This window comes from Amblyomma mixtum, chromosome 3 (assembly GCF_055824585.1).
Source record: "Amblyomma mixtum isolate Tamu chromosome 3, ASM5582458v1, whole genome shotgun sequence".
NCBI classification, from domain to species: domain Eukaryota; kingdom Metazoa; phylum Arthropoda; class Arachnida; order Ixodida; family Ixodidae; genus Amblyomma; species Amblyomma mixtum.
This window is the reverse complement of record NC_143014.1, coordinates 269,405,411-269,429,313: the sequence shown is the minus strand read 5'-3', so window position 1 is coordinate 269,429,313 and position 23,903 is coordinate 269,405,411. Positions and strand designations below refer to the sequence as shown.

General features: G+C 48.3%; 1 pseudogene; it reads right to left on the bottom strand.

The window, feature by feature from the left end:
• Positions 1–2,185: 2,185 nt before the first annotated feature.
• On the bottom strand, positions 2,186–4,893 carry LOC149354710 (uncharacterized; annotated as a pseudogene).
• Positions 4,894–23,903: the final 19,010 nt, after the last annotated feature.

The following is a 23,903-nucleotide window of genomic DNA, read 5'->3' as shown; positions in this document are numbered from 1 at the left end:
GTGTCCAACACCTGAGTCTGTTGTTTACGCGCCGCGCGAGCGCTCATCCTCCTCATCCTCTCCTCACATCACTCTCTGCTTCCACGGGCGGCTCGGGTTGCTCGGACTCAAAGTTCGGGTTGCTCGCCCTCCGGCGAAGGATCTCCGTCGGCGCGGATGAGCTGGCGCTCACATTCGGCCGTCCTGTGCCACCGACCGTACCGGTCGGAATCGTCCTCGCGTTCCGATTCTTCAGAACTTGACTCGTTGAATTCCCGGTCCCAAAGCGTCAGCTTGTCAACCGGTGCAATACTGCTGTATGCTCTTCGCCTTTGCCGCGCCGGAGGCACGTTTTCGATGCGGTAGCGGTCGTTGGGAAGCCTTTCTCGGATGATGTACGGTCCTTTGTATTTTTCTTTCAGTTTCCTTGACTCCCCACTTGCTGCCGGTTCTCGCTCAACTAGTACAACATCTCCGGGATTGTATGTCGGCTCTTCCGCCCGCTTCCTGTTGTACCGCTCCTGTTGCTTGCGTTGGTCTTCTCGGATATTTTCCGCCGCTGCGGCTCGCCTGGTTTCAACTTCATGGTCAAATTCCTGGGTGAGGGCGTCTTCCACGGTGTCGCTTCTGATGCCCCGTGGCCTGAAGTTGAAGAGCAGTCCGAACGGAGTAGTTTTAGTGGCTTTGTGGAGCGTATTGTTTATGCCCCACATCACCTGAGGCAACGGAGAGTCCCAGTCTTTGCCGTTTGCATCTTTCGTCAAACTTGCCACTGCCGGGGTTATCATGCGATTATATCTTTCAACTTGCCGGTTAGCTCGCGGAGTGGTAGTAGCGTTTTTGACGTGCATGATGTTGTAAGTTTCGCACGCTGCTTTGAATTTGGCACTTGTATAAGCAGTTCCGCGGTCCGTGATCACCATAGCCGGTGGGCCAAAGATTCCTGCCACATCGTGTAGAAACTGCGCCGCTGGTGCAGCTGATGAGTTGCGGACTGCACGCAAGAATACGAACTTTGTGAAAGAGTCGACGACTGCAATTATGTAGGCGTTTCCAGACTTACTTCTTGCAAATGGGCCTAGGTGATCGATGTGTATTGATCGAAATGGCTTGTTGCCCTTGTCAATGCTATGAAGTTTGCCCGGTCTCTTTCAAGATGGCGTCTTGTGGAAAAGACATTCGATGCAAGAAGCTTTGTATCTTCTAACGTAATGCTTCATGCTGGGAAACCAATACCTTTCCCTAAGTTTCTTCAACGTTTTCTCCACTCCAAAATGGCCAATGTCATCATGACATGTCCTGACAATTCTCCAGCGAGCCTGGTTTGGAACCACCCACAGCAGTCCTTCGTTTGAGTCGGTTTCTTGGTTCTTCTAGAATACTGTGCCGTTACGCAACCGGTATTCGTTTTTGACGCGCCTGTCTTCTTTGGATAGGTCTTCTTTTTTTTTTCTAGCCTTTCCTTCAAGGCTCGAACCTTCGGATCATTCAGCTGGGCAACGGTGAGCACGTCTTCTGTCGCTATGCATGTTGCAAGAACGTGAAGGCCAGGAACAATATCCGTCTCTTCTGGAGGGTCGTATGCAGAGCGGCTAGGTGCATCAACATGAGTCACTGCCGCCCCCTTACGATATTCCATGTCGAAGGTAAACTCTTGCAGTCGCAGCCACCATCTGCCAATACGGGGAAGCAGATTCATTTTGCTCATCGTTGCCCGTACTGCGTTGCAGTCAGTGACCACCTTGAAGTTCATCCCGATTAGGTACACTCGAAACTTTTCCAACGCCCAAACAACCGCAAGCGCTTCTAGTTCGTACGAGTGGTATCTGTCTTCGTAGTCAGTTGTCGGCCGGCTTGCGTAGACGACAGGATGAAGCTGCCCATCTGCTTGTTCTTGCAGAAGTATTGCTCCTAGGCCGTCTTTGCTGGCATCCGTGTGCACCTCTGTTCTTGCGTCGAACGCGAAATGCGCCAAAACTGGCCTTTCAGTCAACTTCATCTTCAGTTCAGTGAACGCGGCATCGTGCTCTGAAGTCCACTTCCAAACTGCGTCCTTAGACGTCAGTCGCGTTAGAGGTTTAGCAATGCTGGCGAACCCTTTTACAAATCTTCGAAAATAGCTTGCCAGACCCAAAAACTGACGCACCTGGTGTACATTCGTTGGTTCGGGAAAGTCAGCGACGCTCTGGATCTTTAAACTTCCGGGTCACACTCCTCTGGCAGAAATGTCGTAGCCAAGGTAACCGACTTTCTCGGAGAAGAAACGGCACTTGCTTAATCGCAGCGCTAATCCCGCTCCACGGAGGACATCCAAAAGCATCCTCAGGTGGTCAAGCCCCTCTTCCACGGTCGATGTGGGCAGCAGGATGTCATCCATGTAGGCGAGAGCCACGGTGTATCGTAGTGGACCCAGTACAGCGTTGATCATTCTCTGGAACACTGCTGGTGCGTTGGCCAAGCCAAATGGCATTCGACCGAATTCGTATTGGCCGTCTGGAGTAACGAACGCAGTCCTGTGTCTCGATTCCTCGGTCATAGGAATTTGATAGTAGCCTGACGCAAGATGTAGGCTCGTGAAGAAGCATTTCCCTATCAGACGGTCCAGTTGATCTTCAGTTAAAAGCAGTGGATACCGATTCTTTTTTGTGACACGGTTGAGGGCACGGTAGTCCACGCAAATTCGTTGCTCCCCTGTCTTTTTTGGCACCAGTAGGATAGGACTTGCATAATCCGATTTGGAGTCGACAACAATGCTAGCTTGCTTTAGTTCTTCAATCATTTCTTTTGTGTGTGCCCGTTCGGCGTAAGAGAGTCGGTAGGGACGAAATTTCACTGGCTCCAGCATTGTTAGCTCATTGCTCATTTCAGCGGCATTTGTGCAGCCAATATCTGAAACGGTGGTTGCGAAGCAGTCCCGATACTCAAAAATAAGTTGTTCGAGCTTTGCACGTTCCTCAGGAGCAACACCAGGACCTACTTGATTCTCTTCGCTCTGTATCATTAAGGGCTGGACAATGCTGGTGTCCGACTCACCCTCTCGTGGCAATGCATCGTCTGGGTAGCAAATTTCCGCTCGTGCGACTCGTTCGTTCTCTTTGATGGTCAGTTCATGATTGGAAATGTTCATTATAGGGACTACTGTTTCGCTGGTCCCGTCAACGCTGAGGACACAGCGTGGTATGCAATGCTCTCGACCTTCTTGGCACCGGAGCTGCATGTCCATGAAGACATCCGAGCGTGGTGCGCTACCAGTGGCGTAGAGCTTAATGAAACCCACGTATTTTGGGGGCACAGCCGTTGTTTCCTTCGCCCATAGGCACACAGGTCGTTCTGGGAGCTCTGGAATTTCAATGGACTGAAGCGTGTCGTCTCTGTTGTCCTCGTTCATGTGCTCCTCAAAAATCCGCACTGTGATCTTCCGCCTCACAATCGGGACGTGTGGTTGCTCGGTGAAAGGTTGGCCCACGAGTAGGGGTATGGACTGTGACGCTTCCGGCACGACCAGGACGCGAACGTCCGCTGTAGCTTGGTCGACCGTGAGGGTGATGTTCGTTTCTCCACACGGTGTCACATGTCCGGACCCGTAGCCCCCGATAGTGAACGGCTTGGTCAACTTCGTGTAAGCGGCTCCGATTCGGTTGGCATCCTCCTTCCGCAGAGTTACGCATTGGCTACTGAGATCGACGTATGCTCTTATGTCGCAGCCGTTCGCTTCCGCCATCATAAAGTACTTTTCGTTCGCCTCTTCAGCGGCTCGGAGGTCAAAGCCCAACACGTTCTGAGCGACGCGCGCTCCTCTCTCCGTTTTTGCCCTGCAGTCTTTTTCTCCGTGGCCCACTCGTCCGCAAGAGTTGCATCTCGCCTTTCGCTGTGGTGCCTTGCAATTGAGAGAAACGTGACCGTACTCGCTGCAGTTGAAGCAGAGGGGCTCTCCTCTTTCATTCCATGGAGGCTTCCTCCTCGCCTTCGGAGAAAATTTCTTATGGTCGGTAGTGTTCAAGGTGGACGCCATTGCTTCGCTTTTGTTGCCATGGGCGTTGGCATATGCGGGGAAACGAGAATGGTTCGGGGGACCACTTGATTTTGAACTTTTGGGGGCAGTGTTTCCTAATCTTTCTTCGATACGTTTCAGGCAGTGAAGAAGATCTTCCGGCGACTCGTACGTGCGTACGCTGACTGCTCTAATTACGTCGTCATCGTGTCGCCCCGTGATGAGGTATTCAATGCAAGCTTCATCTGTGAGGTTGCAACGGCGAGCTTTCGAGAGCTTGTCGTAGTAATAACACTCGATGGGCTCACCGCGCTTTTGTCGTCGCTCCTCCATTTCTCGATGAAGTCGTTGGAATCCCGCTGTCGTGGGGAAGGCGCGCTTAATTTCTTTTTACATTCCGGCCATGTTTTGACGACGGATGAGAGGGAGTCATACCATGTCTTCGCAGGCCCTTCCAACCTCGAGAGTGCGTTGCCAGATGTCAGCCGGTTGGACTAATGGTAGACTTGTGCCAAGTCGTCCACGCGTCTTATCCAAGCGTCTACTGTCGGAGAGCTGGATGACACTGGATCAAACGATGGCGCTAACCGAGCTGTCTCTCCCGCGCCGATGATGGGTGTGGCCGCTGCTTGCTGCGTCTGAAGCAAGGCAATTCCGTTGATGGCTTCTCTCACTGCTGCCTGAACACTGGCCTGCAGGATTTCCGCCACGTTAATCGTTGACTGAGGTATCGGAGGTAAGTTTCCACTTGTCACCGCGTTGTCGGATCCGCCTTCACTTGAGTCGTCGGTGTCGTCGTTCCCGCCATCGTTGCTCGGTCGTCCGCCATCTTCGTTTGCCATATCCGTTGAAGATGCTCCGGTGCGGGTAACAGGCATGGTGGGGCTTGCCGGTTGACTTCGTAAGTTCGGGCGAACGTTGACTCTATCCCACTTCTGAATTGTTAGGATAAACGAACAATTCAAAAGATGTTTATTCCTCGTCTGTTACAAAGGAGCTCTGGGTTAACTAGAGGCCGTGTTGCTTCTTTCGTGTCCAACACCTGAGTCTGTTGTTTACGCGCCGCGCGAGCGCTCATCCTCCTCATTCTCTCCTCAAATCACTCTCTCCTCCCACGGGCGGCTCGGGTTGCTCGGACCCAAAGTTCGGGTTGCTTGCCCTCCGGCGAAGGATCTCCGTCGGCGGGGATGAGCTGGCGCTCACATATGTAACAGATTCCACTTGTGGAATCAGATTAGAGTGATGGGCTAATGAAATGTGCAAAGGCGTGTCACAGTGTGAAGAAAAGGCTGGTGTTGGCTTTTTCTCCACCTCCCTTGACTGGTCATTCTCACTCCGCCCTCCCGATTACACCCTTATTTATTTGGCCGAATTTCTAGCAGTAGTCCTGGCTTTGCGCAAACAGCTCTCTGTCTTCTGTGATAATTATGATGGATTCACTATGCTTCCGTTCATCTCTCACCACGCCTACAGCACCTCAGGCACTCCGCTTACTCAAATGCTTGATTCCACTCCACGTGTATTCGTTACGGTTGGTCTGGGTGCCTGGGCACAGATGAATCCATTTCAATGAGGTTTCTGATATTCTTGCGAAGGCACCTGTTCAAGGCCCAGTGGTATTTATGCTTCCACCCAGCGCATATGTTACTGCGGCCAGGTTTCGCAGGTATCTGCTGTTGAAAGAATTCGCAGCATCAGCACTGATCTCCTCTCCCGAATTCCGGCATCTCCTTTGCCCGCGGTGCCGTAAAGGATGGCGATCACGCAAGCTTGAGGTTTCCTTAACGGGTCTACGTTGTCGCGTGCCTCACTTAAACTTCTACCTTTATAGATCTGGTCTGGCGGTCTCCCCATTGTGCCCGTTCTGCGGTGAACCCGAAACGATAGATACTTCTTGGTGACCTGCCGCCGTTTCTCCTCTTTACGGAGCCGCCTGCTAGAGAATCCGTTACGACAGCTAGGTCTAAGACTGTCAGCTGGAGTTCTTCTCTTTCTTGGTGCTTCCTCCCTTGGGCACAGTAACTGGAATGTGCTCTGCGCCAATCAAACTTTCCTTTCAGACACTAAACGGCTGCCGTCCTGAGCTCTTTCTCATGATCAATATTTCCCTGCAACGAAAGCTTTCCTGAAATTGGCCCGTTTAACCCCGTTCCCTCTTTCAGTCACCGATCTCACAGTATTTGTTTAGCTTATTTCAATTTACAAATATCAATTTCTTTCATTTATTTTCTAATTATTATTGTTATCATTATTACCATTACATATTTTTCGTTATTTATTTCATTGTTTAACATTTCGAGCACCTCTCAGTTGCCGCCTGTGTCTTGGCCAATCCCCCGCAGTGGGTACGCGCCATTATTTAGAGGGCAACAACAACAACAACAACAACAATGGAGCACACCTACGCCTGTGGATTAGCCAATTGTGGTTGTGGCCCCGTCAGCAGTGCAACTAGTCATGACGTGGACTGCAAACCTTTCGACAATTCTAGTCTTGGAAGTGCGTAACAGTGGCAGGAATAGGTATAAAATCTGCCTATTGAGTACATAGGCGCAAACGAGTACTTACGAACGGTTCTGTGGTAGCTTGTAGTTTGTGCTACGATAACTCAGGCTCTGAAAATCGCGAGAATTGGAGGTAGAAGGCATACCAAAGTATGGTTCATTCATGTAAATGAAAGATCATGAAAAACCCTCTGAGCCTGAAGCGCGGTTGTGTTTCTGAGCGGCTTCAACCACGCACAGGAGTGAGAACAATCCGTAAAATACCGTAAGATGCCCGCTGGCGTTGACCTAGGGGGCTGCTCATAACAGCGCAACTGAAAAAAACCTTGAATTTTCCCTTTTTATAGCAGAGGCTTGAAGAACAAATAAATTGGTAGCGTTATCTTCGTCGCATACGCGGCAAAATTTTTTGTTTATGTGGAGTGGCGGCCATTCTCACAATATACACGTACGTCCGAACTGTCCACGCGCCGTTTAGTCAGCGCACCACTTGCAAACGGAAACTCCTGACCTTCGTAACGTACTTCCAGGAGAACTGAGCCACTATTGCAGCTGCTCTGCTCCACAAACGGCGGCCACAGTTTGTCGGTCGCCAGCATCACACAGGTGTTGGGTAACAATGACGCCCCGCCGGACTGCAGCCTCAACTCATTGACTTGAGGCAGCGACCCAGAGATGGGCAGTGGAATCTCTCCCGGTAAAAAGAAAAGGGAAAGGCGGTCTCTCGTTAGAGTTATAAAGTATCGAAAGAATTTCCCGCATCCTCTTCCTGATTTTCAGGCATGGGTTGATTAACTTTTTTCGCTCTTATTTTGGAAGGGTCGGAGTAGCTTTCAGCAATGTCGTCATTATCTTCAGGAGAGCAAGCTGCCGGGCTAGTTGGTGAAGCATGTTAAATTGAATTCAGCGCAAAAATACAGACAAAGGACAAAGAGAAACACACTGAGACGTTCACGAGACGTTCACGTTATATATCCCCTGTACTTCAGCATGAATAAACAGTTGGTAGTTTGGCGCTCGTGAACGTCTCAGTGTGTTTCTCTTTGTCCCTTGTCTGTATTTTTGCGCTGAATTCAATTTAACGTCATTATCTTGTTCCGCATCAGCGTCCAAGCTGTTGCCGATAGATAAGTCAGTCTCTCGGGAACTTCCATTAGATCACGCGGCTCCTGTACCACGGCTGACCGGAGACACAAAGCGGAAGATAATTTGTGAAGAAAAACAGCGTTGGTTCACCCGCAACCAACTTTGCGTTTTGGTTCACGTGCTCCAAATAGCCTTTCGCAGGGAGCATGCATGCATGCTTTTTTTTTTCATGGCATACTAGCGACGTTTGTTTGCGCCAATAATTGCGGTGGTTCTCGGTACACAGTTACTTAATCTGCTGCCCGTCGTAAGGTGCACAAGCATCTCAGAAGGATAACAAAATGATTCAAGTGAATATTTAAACAAGCATTTCGACATTCAGTAGCGATCCGACCGCTCCTTCAGGCAATAACGCGTGTTGCCGTCGGTGGAGGCGACTTTAGGGGGACTTTGTTTTTTGGCTTTGAACACAGTGTACAAACGCTGTTATTTTTAAGTCTTCATGACGGGCCGAGCGACGTCTCTATGTTTCGCGGTATCTAAATTTACCCAAGGTTCAGAGAAGCCCCCATTACGAGGCTAGTAGTACCTGTGAGCCGCTCGACGTCGATGCCACTATGGTGGTCACGTTTTTGCAAAGTTTATCGACGGAAGTGCATTTGTTTGGAGCGTCGTAGATTATTCAGACATCAGTTCAAAAGACGTCGCTTGGAGCGTTGTCTAGTGCGCACATCAAAATGGCCCTCTTGGGATGATTTTGGTTAATCCAGAGCAGAGCCCGCCGTTCGACGTTGGTAGACAAGTGTGTGGCACAAGTCGATTTAGAGGTAGGCCACCCGGTTCCACTTTACCTGAATATCCCGACTTCTGACAGCACAGACAGTGTAGGTAATTACGATTCAGGTGGACATGCGCTCATTGCTACACATTTTGCTGGCTCCTTGGTTTTCTCCAAAACGTTACTTCACAGGAGCGTTAAAATATTAGACCAGAAATAAATCGGGAATTTGTGCACCAGGGCTGAGGAGCGCCAAAAGCGCGGACAGACGGCGCCGCTTAAAGGATGTCTCCGTCGACTGCAGCGTCGCCGGTGTTCTCGCCTGGGCGGAGCTGCCGCTGTTGTGGTCTCAGCAGCAGCGGGGAGCTGAGCGTGGACACGCAAGTCTTCAACTGGCCGCACTCTTCAGGGCTGCCTTGCTACTCGACCCGTGAGGCGTGGCGAAGACGCGTAGTGCGACGTCGATCTCGCTTACGGCGGCGGCTCCTCGACGGACATCACGGCTCGTATCCTGTGAATGCCTCATCGACGTCCACGGCTCAAGGATGCGCGCTCTGACCAGTTCCATAAAGGAATGTGGTGTGAAGCCGAAGTTGTTTCGAGAGGTTCCGTATTTCGTGCCTCTTGGATAGGATTGCTTCGTACAGAACGTATATGACCAACCGAGAAAATTACCCAAGAGCAGCGCTATAATTATCCAGCTTCTAGTGCGATAATTTTTTTTTACTCGTCAGTCGTTACTGACACTCACCACCGGAGATCTTGATTTGTTCACAGCGAAGTGATGAAACAAAAACACAATGGAATGCTGCGAACCCGTGCACAATGCTGGCGCTGCCGTTTCTTCCTTGCTTACCGCTAGGTGCACTCAAACAGTCCAGCGAGCAATGCATCAACGAGCAAGAGCAATTCGTGTGGCTTACATTTATGCCATTCATATAGCTTCAACATCAGGAAATGAGAACAAATATAAATGCGAAGGTGGTGAAGGATTTGTTTAGAAGTTTCCGAGAATCAGTAATACTTCCATCTACAACAGACACATACCTAGTTTCGCACAGCGCATGGTACGATTTGATTACGTGACAGCGCGCTAAAAATATGCCTCTCCTACGTACATCTCTCCTTTCGCTCTGACCAGATACCTAATTATAGAAAGTAAAAGGGCCATCCTACTTCTCATATAGCTGTGCGTTTCGTCCGACAACTAATTGTTTCGCTTAGTTTTGTGAGCAGGGCCCGATATTAGAAAAGGAAAGCAAGCGTTGTGGTTGTTTTATGCATTATTTCTGATATAATAACGAGCCGCAAATGTTCTTGCGAAAGAAATGCAAATATTAGCACTAATGATACTTTCACTTATCACTTTATGGCGTTTTGTTCTACGCAGTTAGATCAGTTAATTTGTTTTTTTCTTCGTGATCACAACATAATAGCTGTAGAGTTACTTTTGTTCCGTATGCAATAAATACATCACCGTGGCCTGCAGTAGCATCAACTGCTGTGGGTATCACTTACATGCTCCGTGTTCAGTATTCTGGTTGGTCAGAAGTATCTTCGTTTGCGGGACCTGCACATGTTCCAGATAATTCCGCGACGCAAAAGGAATCCACACGACCAAGGAGAAACAGAAATGCGATGCAAACAAACAAAAAAATTCACACTGTACCGGCATTCACAAAAAGGAATCTCAAATAGCCGCCGATGAATTTCAGCGCCAGTGCTGAAAGGTGCTCCGATTCGCCGTTGACGTTACACGCGGTTCGATTTTTCATACGACGTCGTGTCCTCCTGACTGGCGCCCTTGAACTATCAGATATCGTCCGTCGTCGTTGCATCCCGCTCAAACCCCTTCTCCACCCACCACGAAGAACAATGGGACAAAAGATACCGACGGCCGACAGCTGTTCACATTTGATTTTTTTCGTGTGCTTAGTTTTCCGAAAACTGCTTAATTACCAATCTGTCGCAGCCTTAAAAAGTTACATTTCGGCTCACTGAACTCAAACTGGGTGTGCGCTTTTTGCTAACTCTGTAACGCGTGGAAACATTCCACTACGCTACTTTCAGATGAATCATCGATCAACGACACCTTTAATTTGTAGAACTGCAGATTGGGCTAGTTGGTGTAGATTCATAGTGATGGTTCAACAGCGCAAACACACACAGACCAAGAAGGAGACAAGACACACACACAGCATTCACATATTCAACACTGTGTATATGTCTTGTCTCCTTCTTGGTCTGTTTGTGTTTGCGCGGTTGAACCATCATTATGAACCTTTAATTTACATGAATCGTGAGACGCTAAATTTGAATTCTATATTCACGAGACCGAAGCCGCCCGCCTCAAAGCTCAAGAGCAGGTTTGACCGTCTCATGTTCCCATAACTCTAACGCCAAACGATGACTGCGCACAGTCGGTGCAACCTGTTTCCATGCCAACATCGAATAGGAGACGTAGGTCGCATAGAGGACTTCGCGTATAAAAATGTGTTGCAAAGGTTAGCTCTAGAAAAGAGCGCGATGTGTCGCGGCCCTGTGCTGCTTAGGTACAGGCACGGGTTTATCAGCATGTCGTGTGGTCTTTCACGTAAAGTGGCGTCTCACGTGTGTACGCTAATGAGTATGAAGTATTATACAAGTTATCATTACGGAAGAAGTAATTAAGCGGTGACAAATTGCATGCTAGCATTTCATATCCTTCTTACTTGACGCGGCAGAGTGGTGCTCGCATGCGACGGCCACTGTAAAACCCTTCTGATCTGATGTACGCCGCAGCCCCGACAGATGGCGGCCGGCAGTATAAAGTTCTTTCTACGCGGAGCCTCCGTCCGGGTGGAACGCTCTTTTGCGGCCATGTAGTTGTGTGCGTAGTGCGGTGAGCATTTATGTGTTTGTATTAGAAGCAATATTTTGTGCGTAGATTGTAGTGAGGAAGAGTGCAAAGACAAAATTGCGTAAACTGTGTATAGAGATAACTCCGACAAATGTGTGAATGAGAACAGCGGGCTGTGACTGTGGGGGAAGAGAAAACCCTGAAGGGAGCCATTAACGCTACCGCTTCGTACCCTTAAAGGCGGAGCTTAAGCGTCCCCTAATTTGGAAGCCCATCCTTTCGCTTAATGTTGTGCCTTTGGTCATTAGATTGTGGTAAAATATGGATACAGGCTAACATCAATTTGTCCACTATGTCGCTTTAAAATTGATGTCCATGGTAGAGCACTGCATGGGCCATAGTCTGAGGCCCATGCCCGGCCCAGGCCCAAGACCTGAAGCCCGAGCCCGGCCCAGGCACGCGGTTTCAAGCCCGGGCCAAACCCAGGCCCACTAAATTATCGCTCTTGCGAGCTCGGCCCAGCCCGTGAATCCCGGAGTGAAGCCGAGACGGGGCCCGGCGGCCCGTTTCACAGTAACGCTTGAGGTATACTGCTCACTGTGAGCAAGTAGACTGCTACTAGACCAATAAGAAACTGGCCGACAAAGGTTCTGAAACCACAGTTTGTCTTGCAGAAAGTTGGTTCTTTTTAACCCAGAAGGAGGTGATTAAGGGTAGTGCCTGCCAGGCCCGTCTTTTGGACAGTGATCTCGTGTAGGTGCGCAAAGATAAACTCGGAAGTTCCGAGAGTCAAATAAAAAGGGCTGCATATGCGCCGCGTAATAGACTACTTTGCATTCCCCCATGATTTTAATCAGCTATATTTTGCCGCCCGGAAGCATAAACATTAATACTGCCTAGCAAGCAGTGGGATGACATTTTTTTAGTGAACATGATCTCACACGGTGAATTCATAGCCGAACTGGTCGCCTTTCAGCAGAAAACGAAAAGCTAAAAGGCTTGAGTATTTCACGGTGTGTGTTCTGAAGACTATAAGCGTCCGAAACTAATATATTCTTCCCGAATACATTTTGAATAGTATAAAGGTATGTTTTGGGATGACGAATGATCAATGACCAATTAAGACCGGTTGATTTTTGCTCTTACTGTTGGAGCAGAAAATAACGCGCAAACCACATGGCAACTTACAGGGCAAAACACGTGTCATGACAACCAGGCTGAAGAAGCGAGGAGGGATAGATGTGGTTATGAGATGAGATTTACAAACTCTGGCGAGCTTTTGTGGCCATTTGATTTCCGAGACGTCCCGGTCAGCTGATCATAAAGAAAACCAAACGCGCTTTAGTTTGTGAATTTTCTCACATAAGGAAAATACAGCTGTAAAATAAAAGCTGTGTCTTTGGGGCTTAAGGGCCCAAGGGGAGTCAGGCTATGAGAGACACCGAAGTAGAGAGTTGCGGATCATTTTGACCACCTGGGTTTCTTCAACGAGCAATGATACTATAAAGTACATGGCTGTCGTGCTTGCGGCCTAAATAGAAATGGCGGCCGCCGAGGCTATAGGAGCAAGCCCTGGTTCCCCGGCTCAGTAATCAAGCGCCTTGACCACTAAGCTACCGCGGCGTGGAAGTAAGTAAATATATAAATCAATGAAGAAAGCTTTGTTTTTATTCTCAGCGCGTACTATAACTCAGAGCTCATCCGTGTCGCTGCTGCAATGCTGCAGTTGAGTACTTCACTCTGCAATAGTGAATGAATAGTCGGACACCAGCCGTTTCTGTACGGACCCAAGCCCAACTCGTGTCCGCAGCTTTAAGCCCGAGCCCGGGTTTTCGGGCCGGCCCGAGCCCGTGCAGTGCACTAGTCCACAGCCACAGGTGCAGTGGCATGGCCGAAATAGGATATTATTCGTTTGGTGAGTGTTGCTAGAGGCCACGGCTAACCAGAATACTGCTGAAAGCAGTTGGCCCCCTGGCATAACAACTTCCGTAGTGCGAAATAGACGAGGAGAGAACAACACGCATGATTACGAACAGCCTCTAGGTAAATTGAATATTATTGTGAATCAACTCAACAAATGATGAAAATAAAGTTGAACAAATCAACAATCAAAGGAACAGAGAATCAATAAATAAATCTTGCAAAATTAGAGCCCCATCACACAGAAGGTGCGGCTTTCATCTGAGAAAGATGTTGTTTTGTTCAAGATGGAAGCCCGTCTGGTCTTGCTGGCCTCGACGGGGCTGCTCGCGCCCCTGTATGCACCTTCTTCACCGGGGAACGGCAGGCGGTGTCGACGGCACCCAGTGAGTCCTTAGTATGGCTGCACCTCAGTCTCTGCGGCCCGCCTGAAAACGCAATAAAAAAGATAAGGCAGATTTGCAAGGTTAGCAAAAGAGGTCAGGTGAGTGGTTAGTGGCCAGCTTGGAGTACTCAGTGCGGCCTTGCTGGGACAGGCCTGCTTTGAGTTTGCTACGCAGTCATGTTACAGCAGTCTACAGGCACATCTCGCCGTTGCGCCGGCACCCACATTCCGTCAACTGTACTGAACATACAAATGTGCCGCATAAAAAATAGTGACATAATAGTTGCGCCAGTAGAATTGAAGCAGGCTGAAACTGCTCTGCTACCGCCAATGTCATTATAAGCAGTGGTACCGAAAGCTGGCGAGCAGCTGGACATATTTTCGAAACAGTTAAAAAAAATGAAAGTGCAGATTTTAGGCCATGTGCATGTCTAGTTATGCTATGTACTCCCTCTTTGCTATTTTAATATACCCTGCACAGTCTAAGGCCTGATAATTAGGTGTGAATAACAAGTCGTTGGTCTTCGTCAGTGAGCCAGGAAAAGAGGTCAGTACTGCAGTATGGCTTTCGTAAAATTGATTTCGTAAAATGGACAGTATCGGAGATGCATGGGTCTTCGATACTATATTTCGACACATTTTGTTTACCGTTATTAGGCATCGCTTGCCAAAAATGAAAATCTGAAAGCATTGGTGTACGAAAATACACTTTTAGTGTGTCGCGTTATTTAAGGATACTCGATGCTCGCAAAAACAAATGTGCCGCACATTTTGAGGTAGCTGTGAGCCAGACATTGGGCCAGCGGTGATGGCACAGGCGGTAGCGCAGTGAAAAAATGGAAGAATTAGGATGAGACGATGACAATGCTGCTGGCCCGGCCAATCGTCTTTTTTCCTATGTTCGTTCGTTGGCAGATGTTTAGTGTTTCTGCACACTCGGCGGCAATAGGAATGAGAGGCAAGCTGACTGTTATGGATGGCAGAAAGATAATCATTTCACTCCTATTCCAAGTTCCGGTGATTGCCATCAGTTCCGCTTGTTGCCAACTTTCACCTCCATGCTGAGCTTGCAGAAGGTTCTCTGTTTACGTTGTAAGCACGATAAAGGTCATGCACTCTTCCACACAGAAGTCATTGGGGTCATCAGCGCCGGCAGCGTCAATGCCCAATGCTGACGCCTTCCTTTCTCTAGGAGGAGCAACGCTTCAACAAGCTCCAGTTGTGACAGTGATGCTAGGGAAAGCAGACTTTCCTAACTTTACCCTGAGCATCCTCGCGTCCGCGTGGCTACGGTTCAGTGTTAACCGTTGACAAAATGCGCCTTCATAAAATACAACACGCCAACAGGCAACGCGCTGGCGTGCACCTGTAGAGAGGATTTCTCCATTTGCTTCAATTAAAGCACGGCTGCATCGCGGAGCTCTTTCGCAAGGGTGGTTTAAGGAAATGCTGTTACTACCGTAAAAGGAACACGTAATTAACATAGATTAGCAATATATATGTTGCCTAAAAAAACCTTTAGTGCTTACATTCTTCGTTGTTTCACTCTGTCCTTTAACGAAGAATGCTCAACGTCGAACGTCTGTCCAGCATATATAGTACTGGGGGAGTGACTGTTCGGTTTTCCCAAGCGCCCGGAACTTGCACCTTTTAGCCCAGAGCAAAGGCAGAGGAAACCGCTAAATACTGCAGTAACCAATGAACGTCAGAACGAGTTTCAGGTTTACATATACGTATGTAGTGAAGTCCTCAGAGAGCGGTTCGCATGAAGAACATTAGCTCTAAAAAAAAACTATTTCGCTAGGTTACTTATGGAAGTGATCGCGTAAATGTAACCTTGGCTTCACTGCAATGCTAAATTTGTAAAGAAATCAGCTGCGCAGATAGTAGAGCTTGAAAGAAATTGGAGTCAAAAGAGATCTGCGCGGTCGCATTCATTTAAGCATTTTTTTAATATAGCTGACATCAAAAACACTAAAAATTACAGAAACCAAAGAGAAATATCTTAACTTTGTAAATCCCATCGTCAGCTTTGCTAATAACGGCGACTTCAGTGCTGTATCGAGGTATAAACGATAAGGGATATAGTGTATGTGACGGAAATAAATTTTGGTTTGGTATCTTTTTATCAGTGTCGGAATTTTTTTTCAGGTGATTTTATTTTACTACTCGCCACTTTAGTGTTGTGCTCATTCCCTGCCAGAATCCTTCGGCACGGCAGGGTGTACCGAGAATACTATAAATAAATAATAAATATTCGATGGCATCGGGTATCGGTATCAAAAAAACCTTTTTCCAGTATCGTGCCCAGGCCTGCCCTGTAGAGGTTCTAAAATAACCCAACAATTGTTATTAGAACGAACCGAAGAAAGAGGAACGTATGGCTGTTCGTTCCGGCGCCGGAATCGTGGCCTGCTATGAACCTGTTTTCAACAAATGTAGCTCGTAAGACGACCGGTGAGGTGTAATTCGACACCGCGATCCGGGGTTGGCACCGCCGAAATAAAGATCCTCTTGGTTGAAGGTAATGAAATTACGAGGAACTTTAGAAAGGCGAAAGCCTGAGTGCTGCATTCTGCTACGCGATTGTTCACTTCACATTCTGCTGGTGCATTAATTAACTGCCCATTAATGATGCTTAATCTTTGCCTTTAGGAGTGGAACGCGTCAGCGTGTTGTAGCGTTGCCAGGGAGTCCACGGAACGCCACCACCCGTTCGGCGCGATGCGTTGCCCTTTGAACGCAGCGCGTTTTGACGAAAGGAAATGGCGCTGTAATTTTCTGTCATCTCGGTGGACACATGAACCGCACCGTACACGAAGGGAGGAAGTGGAGTGAAAGAAAAAAGAGAAAGAGGGGCCGTAATGATTAAAATGAAAATTGTATTCGAGGAAAGCAAATTACGCAGCAACTGCGTCACATATCTCAGTGGACACCCGTCGAAAATTGAATTTGAGGAAAGGAAATTGCGCAGTAACTGTAACACATATTTCGGTGGACACCCGTCAAAATTCGCGCGCAGTGACATCAGCACCATTTTGACCAATCTGAATTGCCGACAAATTTGCTAACATGTCTTGGTCACGACAGTAGAGCCATTAAAGGCTTTCGCCTTATTATGGTATGGGCGTTACAATTTCCCAAGCTGCACATGGGCATATGCCGATATATGCAGAACAGGTAATTCGCTACTCAACGTTCATGGGTTGCGGCAGTGCTCATACCACTCTCGGCGCAGTGGCGCAGCGGTTAAGGAGTGTGTCTCTGCATTTCCAGGTGGATGTGTCTATGACAGCCACCGGTAGGGGTTGTGCGACGAGTGTTGCTCTTCCAGAGCACCCTCTCGCGACGAGTCATTACTTTAACTGCCACCTGCCAGGACAAGTTGGGGTGACATGACCTTGTTGGCGTGCCGCCGTCCTGCATAGGCCCCTCTGAACTTACCCGAGCTTAGCCGAGCAATTCGGGCGAGCTTGGGTTAGTTACGAGAACAAGACAAGATGATCAGATGGCAAGATTCTTGCTCGGGGTTGGTACGTCTAGAGTAGTGCTTTCGCATTAACTGCAGAGTAGGTGCCAAGGGAAAGCAAGCGTAGCAGGGCACGAACGTAAGGTGGGCGGACGAGGTAAGGACGTTTGCCTGAATAAAGTGGTCGTAGCTGGCACGCGGCAGGGAGCACTTGGAGCACGAAGCATACAGCCACTGCATACCTGCGCTTTGGCATCAGTGGTGCCTTGCACCGAGCGGGAACAGCGCGGCGGCACTTGCGCCTGAAGGTCGTTTTGCTCTCGGCAGCTGCTGAGATCCATGGGGGCCACCGAAGTGGGCTGTGAGATCGTCGACTTGACGCCTTCGCCGGTGTCGGGTCGTTGCTGCTCGGCGACCTTTTGGTCGCCAGGGTCTTCGTTCGGGGTGTCAACCATGGAGAGGCCCTGCAGCTTCAGCTCAATAATGAGCGACTTGCGAGCGGCGACGTTGTCGGGGGGTAAACTCCTATCGCAGCCGCTCCGGCTCTGGTGGACCGCCGCACTCCTTTGACTGCCCTCGAAGCGACCACTGTTGCTGGGTGAGTTAAGCCTCTCGACCTGGGCGCATGCCGGACTCCTAGAAACCTGCGAGGTAAAATGATGCAAGGGCTCCTTACATTACACCTGCACTGGCCAGAGTTACACTCTAGGGAAAAAAATGAAATGATATTTAAAGTAACACCTGGTGTGAATACGTGACGAATGGAAGAGAGTGATTTCATTGACGAATCAAAGATCGTGTCTGGTGGGAATGATGCGATTCTGCTGTATACGCCGCCCGAAACGCATTTTACATGGATTTTATCAACATCCGAAGTTAAAGCGCAGAGACGGTACCGTAATGTCACGAGGCTGATTCTCCGCTCGTGGAATTTGTCTCCTTAACCGAATCCAAGCTACCCTGAGCGAAGACGTTGGTGAAGACATTCTTTAAAAAGTTGAGCTTTCATAGGCAGGCCGAGACCCGGCATTTGGTTTTATGTTTCAACGAGAATACGGCCCCAAGCACTCATCTAAGTTTGGAAAAATTCGGTGAAGAGGACGGTGGAGCTTGTGGAGTGGCTGAGCTTGTCTACTGAGAAAATTTCAATTGAAACTCTTTGGATAAGCATCGCGCGTCGTCTGAGGGACAAAAAAGCCGGAAGTGCCGATCAAAAGTCGAGAAGCTCCTGCAAAAGTGGGGAAACATACACTAGGCGCTCACGGGCAGTTTCTTGGAATCCATGCATCGGTGGAGTCAAGCAGTGATCGACGGAAAAGGCTTGCATGTAAAGTACCGACGCATTAAAGTTTCGTGAAAACGGTTTCTTAAAATTATTGCCTCACTCTGTAATAAAAAACGTATAATTGACGACAGTATTGGGCAGCATAGAAAGAGTCCTTAAATAAATTTGCTGCTGGAACAAATTCTGGCCTTATATAAGATGAACAGTGGTTGATCCTTGAAGCGCTAAAAAATTTAAATTGGAAAAAGTGAAATATCACTCCTCTTTGTTCACTAAAGAAATTATGGTAGTTCCGAGGGGTGCTAGAAGTCGTAAGTAGGCGCACAGCCTTTGATGATTACGAAGAGGTAATGCGTCGTCGATTGGACCATGTGCGGAATGGCGACGTCGTTGGTGGTAAGCTGGCTTTCATCGACTGGCGTCGAGGCCTTGCCGGCCAGCTAGGAGGCGTTCGTAGCATTCGCTCAAGCTCTGCTTTGAGTAGAAAGCTCATTAAAACATGTTATAATATAGCAGCGGCATGAACACGTAGAGCTAAGGTTGAAGTTTTTTGTACAGTGGAGAAACGGCAGTGCATAAACAGTGCTTCTTCTGCGTTGTTGGCTCTTTTTCCGCACACTCAGTGGAATTACTATGTCTAGTACACGATACCAACTTCGTCCTCGAAGCAGCCTCAGCCATACAACCATACCAACCTTGTCGAACGTCTGATGAGTGTCGGTGAGGTGAACAGCATTTGGCTGCTTGCTGCAGCTGGCAGACTGTGGCTTTGCTGTGTTGTGTTTTCCCGTGTTCATGACCGCATTTTTGAAAGCTGCGCTCATGCGGGAAGCATTTGCGTGACTCGTTCGCATGTTACGATTTGTCACTGCTGTGTTCCTTCAGCCGCAATCCTGTACCACTTCAGTACACGCACGCAATAGAAAATGTCTGTGTGAAATCTGTGGACTCATTATATGCGCGTTGAAATGGTCTTCGATAAAGAAATAAAGGGAAAGCGGCTATCTGACATGTTTTCCGCCCTAGAACGTTGTTGTTATGCACAAATAAGAAAGGACTAAAAAACATTCTGAAGAAATGTTCTGCCTCAGCCTCACCCATACAATGGCTTTGGCTGTTGCCTCCGTTTGGCCACGGGAGCCAAACAGTCAGGAGTAGTGTCTGCTGCAACAGGAGGCCCCTCCATAGCGTTTACAGCCGGTAGCATCATTAGGGGGCGGGACTTTACTCCAGCGTTCCCATGACTAGCAGAGGGCATGCGCTGTGCTGCCCTTCATTTTTAGTTATCGTTACTAATAACTTCGTTGTTGTGGTCGGTTTCTGATTCGCGAGACACTTCGAGCTTTCCCGTGTCCGCATGCCTCCTTTAAGATCACAGTACGCCTCAAAAACAGTGGGAAACTAGAGAAATGAGGTTGAAACGAAAACGATAAGAAACTTCGTGAATCAGAAGGCAGTTACCACATACGTTCGCTTTTAATAACTTTCGTGTGAGATCAGAAGCCAAGCATATTTCAGCGGAAAAGCAGCGCCTTATGCTGGCCAAGCACGGGGACGGAAATACACATTTGAGGACACAGTTCAACTACCGAGGGGCTAGAAGGAAGCGATGGTGGTCGCATCCTGTCGCCTTTTTAGTTATTTCTTCTTCGACTCGGGCAGTTATATGACGGATTAGGGATATTTAAGGACACATCAATATTTCGACGTCATGACTGTATTGTCTTTGGACCAATCAGTGATTGGAAATTTGCCAACAAGCGTGGCGCTTTGTCATGAGGGCATGCGTGACGTCCACTAAATTCTGCACAATCAACGTAACGCATTGTCGTGACGTCAAGAGTTAAAATGGCAACGGCAACGACGCCACATAAGCGAAATACGTGGCATCATGAGGGAAGGGAAGAATTCCGGAAAGGCCGTTATGTCACATTTTTCGAAGCCGAAATTGAAGGCTGCCATCCTTAGCTGGCCGCTGACTTACTACACTTGGACATCCGCAGCAGACATTCTCGCTTCGCGTCGGGACGCCGCCAACTGACGGAAGCGTTGATAATGCAGACGTCGCCGCCGCGCACGTTACTAGTGACTGCACCATGGGCCAAAGACTCTAGTAATCCCTGCGAAAACACGTGAATTCCGGCACACTTTTCGTCATGCAGCTGAGATAGCGAGAGCCCCTCTTGAGCTTCCTTTGCCTCACGCGTGGCGTTAATTAACCGCAGCCACGGTAAAACGGAGTGGGTCCCAGCAGACCCTAGAGTTGAATGAGCGCCAGACGCACAGAAGCGAGCGCTGCTGGTGCCAGCACAGAAGCGATGTGCTTTAGTGCTGGCGTCGCCTAGCGGGTTTCTGACAGCAGAGCAGAATTTCGTAGCTCTCAGGAGGGGAGAGAGGAAATAATTACATTCTAGTGGATTACAAAATGCCCAAGTGCGGACGATAGCGGCTTTACAAATTTCGAGACACTTCAGCTTCACATGAATTACATGGGGGTCAACTTGTCAAGTAACCTGTCCATGAACTCGCACATAATTGACCGCACCTTAATGTCTCAAGAAATACTAAGACGCCTAAAATTACCCCCACGTGTTGGTCAGAAGCACATCAAATTACTTCCTTGAAAAGTGCTTTTAAGATTTAAACAGAATTTTGGATCATCCACCTGCGATGCTCATCAAGCCTTCCTCAAGAATAACGCGCAGCAGCTTCAAAATCACTGCGTCTGGTTAGCTTTATCTTCACTATTCCTACGATCTCAAAATGTCAATTCTGAAAGCAGAAAGCAATATGTCAGTTGGTATCGCCGGCGTTTTGCTAGTCTCTTTTTCCTGCAAAATTCTACAGCTCACTGCATCAACCTCCTCACACTCTACGCCGCACATACGTATTTCAGATTACTTGCTGACGACTTCAATCATTGCGGCGACCTATCCACGCCATTATCGCTCCGCCACGGTGGCTCAGTAGTTACAGCGCTCGGCTGCTGGCCCGAAAGACGCCGGTTCGATCCCGGACGCGGCGGCCGAAATTTGATTAGGCGGAATTCTAGAGGCCTGCGTGCTGTGCGACGTCAGTGACGTTTAAAGAACCTCAGGTAGTCCGAAATTTCCGGAGCCCTTTACTATGGCGTCCCTCATAGCCTGAGTCGCTTTTGGACGTCAAACCCCCTAAACCAAGCCAAACGACATTATGTCCCCATCCTCCTTTTCTGTTTATTTTCTAAGGAACGCGTTACAGGACACTCCTTCTCCGGCAAGAACACGATTTAAGAATATAGCCATACTCTTTTATATTACAGATTCTGTCATGCAATACCTGTCTAGAAATGATTTGAAGGAAACTGAACTGAACTAAACAGCACTGCCTGCTTGGTAACAAGTGAGAAGGGCTAAAACAGTGTCGTGCCCTCTAACATACCGACTGCGGTGTGCGTGGCTGAACCAGCGCTTTGGGAACCGTTTGTATCTCGAAGCAGCCACTAGTGGACACTTCTGCACAAAAGAAGCAGGACAGTGAGCCGCACTTCTACTAGAAAGGAACGAAACCCTCAAACGCTCTTTGCTTCTGAAGGCCCCGTGCGCTGACGGTCATATAAGCCTGGCGCATGACAAGCATCACCTTATATCTGCGTTGAAAAAGTGAAGTCCACACTAAAGCGCGCTGGATACGAGCACAAACTGACGGGGAAACACTCTGCAGTGCATGTTTCGCTTACCTGCTGGCAGTCGCTGGGCAGCAGCTGAACAGCCCCGGAGACAGGCCGTGGCTCATGCTCGAATACGCGTGAATCTTATTCTCCTTCTTCTTCATCCTCTATATAATGGCACATACCCACGCGTGGGGATTGGCGAAGGTATAGTGGTATAAATAAGGAAATTTTCATAGGACTACAACCAAATATTGGAGCCAAACGTGAATTTTGAAAAATGTATTCAAGGAAAACGACAGGAGAATTTTTAAAGTGAAATAACAAAGAACATTTTGGCGAAGAAAAAAAAGAAAACTCCACGACTTTCAAACGAGTTAGCAAATCAACCTACCAGTTGCAATTATGTAGTCATGGAGATTCCCACAAATTGAACCCAATGCAAATCCTTTGGCGCTCGCACCGAACCATAACCGCACTGGCAGAGATAACGGGAGCCTTAACTTGGGGAGAGGGACCTCCAGATAAGCCTTTCTCTGAAGTGCGAACTTTGGACAGTAGAGAAGGAAATGGTCCACAGATTCAACTTCCCCGCATGAGTCACATTGAATTGTCGGTCTCATCAAATCTCATCTGCATAGGTATAAATTTAAATTGGGAATCCCTCACCGCAGCCGCGTCATTGATACCTCACACTGCCTGGTTTTACACTAACGAACGTTCCACTTATACGCTAAGTGGTGATAATTAGTAGTATTTTGTAAGGAATCGCGTAACCTGGCTGATATGTGTTGGAACCGCTGAAACCTAGAGATCGCCAGAAGACTGAAATTCGGGACGGGATGCGTTACTGACCGGTCAAGAGCTGACCTTACTAAATAATCAGGCACCTCGTTTGAATGAATGCCTGCATGACTAGGAACCCAGACAAAACGGACCTCCTTTAAAGTGGACGGGACAAAAATCGCAGGAAACGGCACAAAAAATCTTTTTGCGAAGTTTCAAGTGAGACTAAAACTGACAAACAATCAGCCAGGATGATAACGTGAGATACATGACACGGAATTTTGTGCAGAGCCATTCCAAGAGCCAAAATTCCGCAAAGAATATGGGGATATAATCTGGGGTGCGGACAGAATATCTCCATGCCAAATTGTGCGAAAAAATACCGGCTGCTGCTTTTTGGCAGCTGACGGAGGCATCGGTAGAAAGCACCACGTGATGGGGGAATTCCGCTATATGACGAGGAAGAATACCGTTTAAAATGTTTGTGGGCACGTGTTTCGAATGATATGGGAAGATGTGGTCAAAATGAAATTCCACTGCTGCCGGCGTGTTGTCAACCCACTGCAAAGAACTGAGGTGAACACCAATCGGTGTTAAAAGGTTCCGCGTGAAGGTAATTTGTGGCATTTGATATCGTGGCCAATGATGGTAAAAAAATAAGGCCGGCTGAGACACAAAAATAGTAGTACTGACATCAGTCATCGGCTCCAACGACCTGAGGAAAGGGCGCACCGCGAGTATTTGAAAGCGAGAAATTAAATCGGGCATACTGGCTTCGAGATAAAGCAGGGCGTTTCAAACTGATTTTGGGAGACCAAGGCAGAGACGTAGAGCACGCCTTTCCAGTAAGATTACGGGTTGAAACTTGTAGTTTTCGCTACCAGAGAACAGAATGCAACCGAATTCAAGTATAGGTCTTGCATAAGCTTTGTACAGTAACAATAATGTGTCGCGGCGCATCCCAAACCTTTTATTGGCGATTCGTGCCAACCGGCCTAGAGCGCGTTCTCCTTTACGCACGTTGTTCTTTATATGAAGGCTCGAATGTAATGTTAGATGGTAAGTTACAGCTAGATATGTAACAGATTCCACTTATGGAATCAGATTAGCGTGATGGGCTAATGAATGTGAGGACTCTGTGAGATTGCAGGTCTTATTTTCAACAAACACCAAAGTACAAACAATAAACGAGGCGGCTTTTAACGGAAAGGAAACCAATTACAATATGAGCG